A 12,099-nucleotide genomic window follows, 5' to 3' on the forward strand; every position below is an offset into this window, starting at 1 on the left:
TTGTCTTTTTATTTTTTAGTGTAGTGGAGCCTCACTTCAGAGCGTTTACCGCGACCCATCTTTGGTGTTATGAAGTGACTGAGCTCGTGAACTGTCTACGGGAGGGCGGGGGGAGCCTCGCTGCGGGGCAACTGTGGACCTCTGTCGCCTGTCAGCGCAACTTACATGATGCCGTTTAAAAAAATTAAGGGCGGTGCCGGCCATCAGCGTACCGAGCCGGCCGTCAACGGCCCGCTGACGACCGGCCGTTCTGTGATTCTCCAGGTCCGCCCTGTATTCCACCGGGTCGCCGCGGTACAGACGGACCCGCTGGAATACAGGGTCTACCGCGTTTAGGAACCGTTAAGCAGAACCGAAAAGGTGTATTTTGTACGGGTACCCGGTACCCGGCATTTTCTTATCGGTTCTCATCTGGAACCGAGTTTCGGTTCCCAACCCTAGTTATAACCGTGGTTCAAACAACCATTAATGTCACTTTCTATGTGGATAAAGTCATTTTAATGAAATAAAAGTGAACAAACTGAGCTGTAAATTAGAATGTAAGTTGCTACACAGATTATGAAGAATTATATCAAAAATATTTGTATTATATTAATAATGATTTAATAATAATAACTTTTTATCGTTAATAACTATCTGACCTTTCTATCATTTTCAGCAGCATGGAGGAGAACAAGGAGACCCCTGGAGCTCAGGTCAGTGTGCACTTCATCACAATATATTCCTAATTCCAGCGTTTCCGCCAGGCGGGCGTCTTGCCGTCATTTGACGCCCTTATTTAGCTCGGAACGCCCTGAACTCGAGCCGAGGGCGTCCAAAAGAGTTGTTATCGCTTGAAATTACGAAAAGGACAAGGACATCCCTCTGTTGGAGGGGCAAAGGAGTCTGGTGGGATTATTTTCACCGCCAGCAAAGTGTACTGCCGGCAAGCCTTGACGGGGGGGTGCTAGTGGAGCATGCGCGTGAACTGGAGAAACTGAGGCTCTGGTAAACTGTGGTAACATGAAGAGCCGTTTGGGAGCCGAAAGAGCCGGCTCTTCTTAGTGAGCCGAGCCAAATGATCCGACTCACTAAAAAGAGCCAGAATTCCCATCACTAATGCGTAAAGAGGTGGTATCTATAAGGGAGGCTCAATTCAAAATTCAAGTCCAGGGTTTCCCACACATAGACGTTACTTGGGCCGCCCAGGTTTAACGGCCACCAAAGTATATTTCGCGACCCATTCATTATTATTTTGTTTGTATACATCCACGAGCACGACCCCATCTGCAATTGATTTACTAGTGGACAATGATCCCTCACTTGCTGTACCTGTTCAGTCTGCTATCGCGTGGAGGGTCTGCTAACAAGCGACCAACAGAAAGGTTAATGTTGTTGCACCTCACAAATGCCTAACACTGCTATCCCCAAATGAAGGGTCACAACCTGTGTTGAAATATACAATATGAATGCACAATATGGTTAGATATAGGTTAGAACGTTGTTGTATACGATAATACTTTAATTGTCAGATAAAGTCTGAAATGTGACTTGCGTCACAGCAGCTCCATGTGTAACATCAACATAGACAAATAAGACAAACACAATACATGAGCAACAAACATGTAACATAACAGCAGGATCAGTGAGAGCTGCTCAAATGCGGCTTTCACACCAGCGCTTTTCCCTTTCTAGCTCCGAGCTAGAGCTTTTCTGGTTCAGCTCCGGTTTCCCTTTTCTGCTCCCGCTCTGTTCACACCGCCCAGCACCCGACTGGTGCTGCCGCTGCTGCGTCATGACGTCACCGTTTACATCGCTGATTTGCTCCCCAACGGCATTACGGCGCTCACAACAACAACAACGGGGAACTGCGTCAGGTCGATGATCGTGTTGCTTTTAATCACACGAAGCCAGAATAAATTGAATAACGACTTCTCCAACCTTATACTTTGCTCCAGAGTGCCGTGGTTCATTGTTTATTAATGTGTTTCTGCAGCATTTACCGACCGCTGCAGTGTTGGCTGCTCTTCCACGGGAGTTTATTCTCTTCCGTTAGCTCCCGGTTAGCTCACACTGCTGCGGCCGCTCTAAAGTATTCACTGTCCGACTCACACAAGCAGCTGATACATATCCCCAGTCCCCCTTAGCCTAAGTGAATGTGTGTCAGTCTGAATTGACGCTGTTTGGTATCACAACGCTGTTATGAAAGTTTCTCTGGTATGAAATGGGTGATGTTAGCATAGCAACCGAAGCTAAACTGACTACTTGCTATTGCTATCCTATTGTGGCATAAACCGTTTTCTACAGGCACATTTTACCGGCGTATTTTTATTATGATTCTACTTGTGATAGTCGGACACGACAACCTGTGCAGCCCATGTATTGATTCCATCCGATAGCTGCTATAATACAAAACAACACGCCTGCCTCTCTCCACAATGATCAATAACAATGAACGGATGGTCAAAGTAAGGTACAAATAAACAGAATCACACGAAGCCTGGTTAGTGTTGCCTGACTTTATAAAGTGTGTTTATAAGCACTACTGCTTGTAGGCAGGCATGACAGTCGACCCATGTTCAGGGGAGGTGGGTTTAGTTTCCTGCACGCCTCGACGTAAGAGAGACGTAAGCGACGCCACCTCTTAGCTCCGAAGCTCTTGCCTCTAGACCGACAATTTTTTGGAGCTGGAAGTGAACCGGATTCCGGAGCTAAGAGCCGGCGCCGCTGCGGTGTGAACAGGAAAAACCGGCGCTTTTCAGGCTCCAGCTCCGAGCCGGAGCTGGAAAGGCGCTGGTGTGAAAGGGGCAAAAGAGCCTTCAGCGTGCATCTGATCTGGATTCAGCTCTGTGTTTACTGAGAAGATTGACTCTCTTTTTTCTGTTCTCACGGTCATGGCCTTTCTCCATGGAGATCTTTTCTTGCCAGTCACTTCCTTTACCTTAGTTGGAGCAATGGCATCTATACATTTTTTTATTTTTGAATTAAAATGATCTACTAGCTCATTTACTGAGAGGTTAGCAGGGGCAAGTGTGGAAGAAACATTCGGAGTAAAAATGTCCTTAGTGTTTTCAGTTAAATATCGCTTTGTGGTTACCTCTTTTTGAACATTTGTGTGAACAGAAATAGAGCTCTCAAAGGAATGATCAGAGAGTGCAACATCAGTCACCACAACCTCAGAGATATTCAGATCCTTTGAGATCATTAAGTCCAGAGTGTGCCCCTTATTGTGCGTGGGCTCCGTCACATGCTGAGTCAGTCCATAGTTATCAAGAAACCAAAACAGTTCTTTAGCCCGTCCTGGGGGTTGTCAACATGGATGTTAAAATCACCAACAATGACTAGACGGTCAAAGTCAATACACACTATAGACAGCAGTTCAGTAAAGTCATCAATAAAAGCTAAAATAATCTAGTAAAGAGCACAGCTGAACTCCCGCAGCCCTGGGGGGCCCCTACATTGGTTGTGATGGCAGATGAAAGGGTTTTGTTAACCTTCACAAGTTGCTCTCTACTAGTGAGGAAAGTGGATTTACTTCCATTTTTGACACCAAGATGTCTGCTTGTATTGTGTTGAATGCTGCTGAGAAGTCTAGGAAGAGGGCTCTTGCATAGGTGTGACGTTTATCTGAATGTTTAGTAATGATAGGAACCAGAGTAGCAACAGTACCACCCCCTTGCTTATAGGCAAATTGGTATGGATCAAGTATGTCTTGTCCGTCACAATAGGTTTAGCTGAAGAGGTCATTCCTGTCATGGTTCTCATGGTGTCCCACACTTTTTTGAGGTCTTTGGCTTTAAAAGCATTTCCCAAAAGCTCTGTGTGCCAGTTTTGATTCCCTCAATTTGACTTTCAGTTCTCTCTCTGTCTAAGTGCTCCATAGTCTTTGTTTTTGAAAGCTATTTTCCTGGTTTTTATAACTTTTTGTTAATGTCCTTAGTCACATATGATTTATTACTTGGATAGATTTGTATTTCTTTAGTGGGAACACAGAAGTTAATATAGTCTTTGGTAACGGTAGTTATTTCATCTAGTGAACCTGAAAAATGTCCCAATCTGTCCAATCAAAACAGGCTTTCAACTGTTCCCTACTTTCATTTGTCCATGTCCTTATTACTTTCTTTTCTGGTTGACTTCCCTTCAGTTTGGTCTTATACACTGGTATCATATTCACAACATTATGATCAGAGTTCAGTATTGGTGGTCTGTATGCAGACACATGGGCTCCTTTATCATTAACAAAGCATTTGTCCAGGATATTGTCTTTCCTGCTGTGATCCCTAACATACTGCTGGAACCCAGGTAACACAGTCTCCAGGCGACATTGCTTCATGTCCCCGAGCAATATTGCCGGTGCATCGGGGTGGCTGAGTTGCAGCTCGTGAACACAGTCAGCGATGGAGCCGGCTGCCAGTGACGCTCTAACGCTGGGAGTCACGTAAACAACAAACAGTAAAATACATCCAAATTCTCTAGGCCAGTAGTTCTCAACCTTTTTACACCAAGTACCACCTGAGAAAATAGTTGGTTCTCCAATACCACCATATGACCAATGTTAAAATACAGTCTATGCACAGTTCATGCAGGACTCGGAGGCACATGTATTCATAATAACATTATTTGTTGTCAGCTCCATGTACAAAGGGCAGTCAATTAAATTCAATAGCTTTAGACAGTATTGCCAAAGCTCTGTATAGTTGCAACATCTATACAAAAATACACACAAATAAACAGTTATAAACAAACTGCTAAGAACATGTTTTTTTTGTTTTTTTACAAGGAATACAGATTCATTTAATTAATATAATACATTAATACAAAATAAAATATGATATATATTTATATATATGATGTGAGAGCTGGTGGATCAGGTCAGTCCGATTCCCTCAAACTGTGGCAGGCAGAGACAAACTGTCCTGCAACAATGCAGCTCTCTTTATATTCCCCCAGGAGTATTTTTCATTTTTAAATATTTGAGGATGCCTATGGTTGAGTATTGGGAATAATTGTTTCCGTATAGGTTCAAAAGTTGGGCATTGTGTGAGGAAGTGCTGCTCTGTCTCCACAGCAGTTCCTCCTCACTGTTGGCATGATCGCTCCTCTTTTGGCAGCCATGTTTTCTTGTACTTGCCTGTGTCTATGGCCAGGCTGTGAGCACTCAGTCTGTTCTCTCTCTCTCTCTCTCTCTCGCTCTCTCTCTCTCTCTCTCTCTCTCTCTCTCTCTCTCCTCGCTCTCTCTCGCTCTCTCTCGCTCTCTCTCTCTCTCTATCTCTATCTCTATATCTATCTCTCTCGCCTCTCTCTCTCTCTCTACTCTCTCTCTCTCTCTTCTCCTCTCCTGCTCTCTCTCTCTCTCTCTCTCTGCCTGCACCTGCATGTTTCTATGGCCAGGCTGTGAGCACTCACAGTATGCAAAGTAGTCTGGTGGGGATTCTTTTCGGAGTATTGAAGATCGTTTCCCCGACATCGGCGGTGACTGCCACAGGACAACACGGAATGTACGCGATGAGCGCCGGGGTGCTAGTGGAGCTCCTTCGTAAACTGAGGCTCCGTGATAATTTGTGATAAAATGACTCACTAAAAAGAGCCGGAATTCCCACCACTAACGTAAAGAGATAGTATCTATGAGGGATGGAGCCACCCCCCCCCCCCCTCAGCCCTGATCCACATTGTTGCTCAATGAGCGCAGGTGTGAGAATGATGGATGGAAGTGGTGAATCTCTTCTGAACGCCTCCCCTCCTTCCTCGTCTCTTTTTCCTGGTGCTTCTAAGTGGCTCCCGAAGGATGTCAACCAATAACGAAGAGCACAGATGGCTTGGTGTATTCGTAGGATGCCGATCGCATTGTAACTCTATTATAGCCTCGCGGCTGTAGAGGCCGGGGCTCCTCACCATACCTGTTCGTGCTGTCACTCAGGTGTGTCTTGGAAAGTTGTATGGCCAGACATGGTCTGCAGAAGGCAAATGTAATCCACAGGATCAAAAGCATGGTCTCTCAAAATGACGTTTCATAAAGACACGACAAAGTTTAGACAATAATTAGACCAAAAAAACTAAAACAAAACACAAGACGAACGGAGCATACTGAGACTCGAGGTGACAGGATGCCGTCTCCCTCTGTCTCCTGTATACCAGAGGTGGGAGTAAGTCATACATGTGCAAGTCCCAAGTTACTGGGGTGAGAGTCAAGCAAGTCAAGTCATACGAAATCCTGATGAATAACCCCAGTTTCTGCATTTAAATCAGTTAAAAGACAGTGGTTATGAAAACTAGTTTTATTTTCCACATTAAAGGTCCCATGTCATGCTTTTCCGGTTATTACCTGTCCCCTTGTGTGTTATGAAGGGTTTTATGCATGTAAACGGTGTGCAGAGTCAAAACCCTCAAAGTACACCCTGTAGCGAGTAAAACTCTTAACACAGAAAATACCTCCCCAAAACGCCTCGTTGGAGATACGTCATTGTCCATTGTTTACTTCCTGGGTACTGTGACGTAGGAATGGCCAGTAGCCGCGCCCAGAGCTATGACGCGATACGGTCATGCGTTACCCGGAACCAAATTGACCAATCCGTGGAGCCGTTATGTAGGGCTGTAGCGATACACTTATCTCACGATACGATACACGATATTCAGCTCACAATACGATATATATCACGATATTCAGCCAACGATACGATTCGATACGATTCGATACACTTATATCATTTTCTGAAAGATTTTAAAGGGACAGTGTGATTTTGGTGACATCTTGTGAGTGTTCCATTGACTTGGATTGAATTAATTCAACTGAAAACTGAAAGCATCAATTATACAATATATGGCTCTGACAGAGAGTCTACAGCTTGCAAATGCTGGACAAAATGAATCAAAAGATGTGGTGAGAATTTGTTTCATTTATTGAAACAGTGCAAACTGTAGCTTACAAGCCTTTGAAACGTAAGCACATAAAGTGCAGTATCACAATGGACAATGGATAATTAAAAGGTGCAGCAGGTGGCGGAACACGGGGGATTTGAATGGGACTTCAAAATCAATGTTTTGATGGCATAAAGTACCTTAAACATACCGTCAGTTTAAATGCTGTTTTATACTGAAAAACCAGAAGTTCTTGTGCACAACCAGTTGTTAAGCTTTTATTCTGAAAATCCTTGATCTCCGGTTAGCATTTAGCATGTGGCTAATATACCATTTACTATAGAGGTGAATTTAGTAGTGATATGACACGGAGTGTTGCACACCGAAACCTACTGATTTCAACACTACAACTACAGACGTCGAGATATTATTATTGTTGAATATTAATGAAGGTACAGTTTATTTGAATACGTTTGTTTACAGACGTGGGTAGCATGAGACAACATCCGGAACTACCGGAAATGATACCAGCCGTGAGGTATTTTTGGAGTATTGATTACAGCGTTTAAAATGTATTAAATGAAAAGTCATGAAAGAGATAAGCAGGAGAAAAGGCGTGTTTAGTTATATATTTAATGTACAATGTCTGAATCCTCTGTAATGCGCAACAACGAACATTCGAGACGTGGAGGACCGGCCCCCAGCAGCGCCAACCGGCCCACAGGGAGGAGCCAGCAGAGGATATTTAACAGCTGGAAAGGTGGAGCTGTTCTCTTCCCTTCGCTCACCCAGAACACAGCTGTTTTTCTGACTGAACCATCTTCTGCTTGTAACATTACCGCGCTTTTTATTGATTAAAGTATACATTTTAACCTTCTCAGAGACTCAATTAGTCTCCTTTTTAAAGCTTCTCTCCTGGACGCGAGAATAACAAACACAGTTATCAGACTTAATGTATCGATACCCGCGGCTGAAATATCGATACTTTCTCGGAAAACTAAATATCGATATATATCGCAGGATCGATTAAATTGCACAGCCCTACCGTTACGTTACGTCCTTGGAGCCGTTACGTGAAGCCCCCGCTGATTGGTCCAAATTTACCAATCCACGGACTTCCTCACACACACACACTCAGTGCAGGCAGCTCTGCTGATTTCTCCTCCCTGGCTGCAGGCTGATAACAGACAGTTGGGATCACGGCAAAATTCTCTCTGCAGACCCATTCTCACAGCGTTTATCAACCTTTTTCTTACTCAATATCAAGCCACACTTATTGTTTTTACTTCGGCTGTGACTTTGTGTGTGCTCAGGGTGAGTTTGGCTGTGTTTGGCTGTCGCTAAACCACACCTCCACGGAGCTCAGCGTGATTCACAACGTCCTGACCAATCAGAGCACACCGTGCTCACAGGGAGGGTGGGGGCTGGAGCTATTGGAGCTACAACGAGTCGTTAAAGGCAGAGTGAAATTCAGTGAACACACGTAGATGCTGTATGAGAAACCAATGTGAGTTTGGAAAATTGCACAATATATATCTATTCTAGTAGACCTCAACAATGGAATTATGATCAGTGGAAATGGCCATGACATGGGACCTCATGGAGAGTGGGGCTCTGAAAGTGTGTGTGTGTGTGTGTGTGTGTGTGTGGCTGTGTGTGGCTCTTTGCAGCTGGTGTTGCTCTTCTCAGATTCTGCTGAGTTACACGTTACTGCCTCCTGGTGCTGCAGAGATTTCATGAAGTGAAGGAGGTTTTCCTTCTATAAAACAGCTGTGGGCAGCAGATACTGTGAGAGTCACAGACATGAGTACATAGGTAAAGGCAGACTGGTTCACAGACTCTCCTGTTTTGCCGATCCGGTGCTTGAACAAATAACTCTACACCCCTACACAAGTCAAGTCGAGTCTTTTATCAATGTTAGTCAAGCAAGTCTCAAGTCAAAAAATATGCGACTCAAGTCATGTGACTCGAGTCCCCCACCTCTGGTATATACTGTGGTTAGCATGTTGCTGTATTACTGTATCAAATATAATGCTAATATAATAAACAGATAAGTAGTATTTTGTTAACTCAAGGTTTATATTAAGTGAGTTTTTATTGTGTTAACTTGTGTATTTATGCTTTTTAGATTGACTTTCTCTCTTTCTCTGTCCGTCTGTTCTAGAAACTGAAAAGAAGAGAGAGACGTCACAGCTGTCAGCAATGTGACAAATCCTTTACAACATCTGGAACTTTAAATCGCCACCTGCATATTCACACTGGAGAAAAACCGTACAGCTGTGAAGAGTGTGGGGAAACTTTCACTAGATCAGATGCTCTCAAAAGACATCACCGTATTCATACAGGAGAAAAACCGTACTGCTGTGAAGAGTGTGGGACAACTTTCACTACATTAGGTGCTCTAGAATCACATCACCGTATTCACACAGGAGAAAAACCGTACAGCTGTGAAGAGTGTGGGAAAACTTTCACTAGATCAGATGCTCTCAAAAGACATCACCGTATTCATACAGGAGAAAAACCGTACTGGTGTGAAGAGTGTGGGAAAACTTTCACTACATCAGGTGATCTCAAAATACATCACCGTATTCATACAGGAGAAAAACCATCCTGGTGTGAAGAGTGTGGGAAAAACTTTCATTAAATCAGGTGATCTCAAAATACATCACCGTATTCATACAGGAGAAAAACCATACTGGTGTGAAGAGTGTGGGAAAACTTTCACTTCATCAGGTGCTCTCAAAAGACATCACAGTATTCATACAGGAGAAAAACCGTACTGGTGTGAAGAGTGTGGAAAAACGTTCACTTCATCAGGTGCTCTCAAAAGACATCACAGTATTCATACAGGAGAAAAACCGTACTGGTGTGAAGAGTGTGGAAAAACTGTTCACTAGATCAGATACTCTCAAATCACATCTTCGTGTTCACACAGGATTAAAACCATAGTGGTGGGAGTGTGGGAAAACTATGAGAGCCAAGCTAGCTGTTTCCTTCTCCTGATGTCCTGAGAGCTGTAGTTATATAGTCTCATTGAAATAAAGCTTATTTCATTCAAATGTGTCTTTTCTTCAGTGAGATATCTTTATGGATTTCCTTATGACTTGAGAGTCTGATTTTAAAATTCTGAGTCTGACTCAAGCAACTTAAAATGTTTGCTTTTGGGCAAAGTCATCTGAACATTGTGTACTGTGCAAGTAATCTGACACTTTACCTTTGTCCTTATATTTAGATAAACAAATGAATCCCTATTATTGCATTTAATAATTCATATTTCACGACTCACTGTTATTGTAGCACTGACCACGTTATTGTATAAAGTGCATTCAATTGAAAACACCATAGTGTTACAGTCAAATTATGTACAATTGTAAACACAATATGTACATAAAAGTATTCACATTTAATAAATAGATAATTGACGCCTACAATATCAAAGAAATTAGAATGTAACAATTGCACTGATGGCTCTGTTTTTTGTCACCAATATTATATTTTAGTTTGCACTGCCTCCACGGCTATGGTTATGGCATGATAAGAACTGCTCTGTATTCCTAAAGTTTGACCTTTCTCGCAAAATATTTAATTGATTCAGTATAAATGATGGCAACAGCATAAACTAAGGCAAACACAGGTAAAAAAGCTTGAGTGGATACAAATCAGATGCATGAAACACATTCACTTTTGTAGACCCCAGGATTTATTTGTCATCAGCAGGTATGAATCAATTGTTAGGGTATCAATTACTTCTTGTAAACTAACATTTGTTGTTATGCAAGTCAACAACAACAACAACAACGAGATCTCACTCCACTGCAGAAGAAGAACAGGAATGATCCAGCTATTGAACCCAGTTGGATTCTTTAGGACTTTTTCTGAGCAACCATTCACCTTCATTGATTCAGTATAAAGGATGGCAACAACATAAACACAGGTAAAAAAGCTCAAGTGGATACAAATCAGATGTACAGGGAGGCTGTGGCGCAGTGCGTTGGTGTTGGGATCAGGGGAGCACAGGTTCAAACCCCACTGCAGTCAGCATGTCGTTGTGTCCCTGGGCAAGACACCTCACCCCAAATTGAGTATGTAAGTCGCTTTGGATAAAACCGTCTAACAAGTAACAAGTTCTCTGGTTCTGCAGTGGTTCCCTCCTGTCCTGAGTCACTACCCAGTCCCTTGTTCCTCTGTTTGACTGGTTTATATCCAGCTTCAGGATGCACCATGTTAGGATCCTTCATTACATTCAAATATATATAGTAGTTATTACAAAAACACATTGTTTCAAGAGAGTGTGTAACGTTTTCTATCACCAGTGAATTATCTGATCCAAAAGCAAAGCGTTTTTCAATGACGTTCACTTTGCCCTTTTCTATAGTGACAAGAGGCAGTTTACCATTATGCTGGTTAAACCAACTCCATTTTACATCTCCTTTCTTATGAGGACAGGGCAGTGTAGCATTCGTGCCCGGCAGCGCTGTTATTTGTTCAGGATCAGCTGAAAAGCAGAAAGTAGTTACACATTTATTGACCCAACAGCCTTGACAAGCTGGACAATTGATTTTCTCATGGTTTTCATTTATAGTTTTTCTATATTTAGAAAAAAAAACAGGCAAACCTAAGAAACAAGTTACATATTTGTCCGGGCTAGATTTTACCGAAAGAGCCTGTTAACTCAAATGTTTTTATTATTTTTATTTTTCATATTATGCTAATTTTCAGGTTCACATTTGTATTTTGTACGTCTACTGTAATGTGATGCTTTAATGTTCAAAAAGCTCTTTCCCAGAGAAAGTGCCTCTGGAGGGAACACAGGGATTTCAGCCTCTGCAGACCATTTACATGCACAAAAACCTGTATAACACACTACAGGAAAGGGAGAACCCAACAAATCAGAATAGAGCCCCTTTAAGCTATACTAAACAAAAGATTGTAAACTAAAACACTTTTTCAACATATCACACAGTGTGCTCTGATTGGTCGGGACGTTGCGAGGCTCGTTGCTGCTGCGAGGAGCGGACAGGTTTCCGGGTCGGCGATACAGCGAGAACAAGCGAAACTCATCCTGAGCACACACAAACACTCACAGCCGAGGTAAAAACAATAAGTGTGGTTTGATATTGAGTAAGAAAAAGGTTTATAACGCTGTGAGAATGGGTCTACGGAGAGAATTTCCCCGCTATCCCAACTCGTCTATTACCAGCGTTCAGGGATCTCTATCCAAGTCAATGGGACTCCCTTAGTTAGCCAAGGGATCCTGATGTGTGA

The 12,099-nt window shown here is 42.8% G+C and overlaps 1 pseudogene; it reads left to right on the top strand.

The window, feature by feature from the left end:
• The window catches only part of LOC117533570, a 60,837-nt pseudogene extending 51,106 nt beyond the window's left edge, over positions 1-9,731 (top strand).
• The last annotated feature ends 2,368 nt before the right edge of the window (positions 9,732-12,099 follow it).

This window comes from Gymnodraco acuticeps, unplaced genomic scaffold (assembly GCF_902827175.1).
Source record: "Gymnodraco acuticeps unplaced genomic scaffold, fGymAcu1.1, whole genome shotgun sequence".
Lineage (NCBI taxonomy): Eukaryota > Metazoa > Chordata > Actinopteri > Perciformes > Bathydraconidae > Gymnodraco > Gymnodraco acuticeps.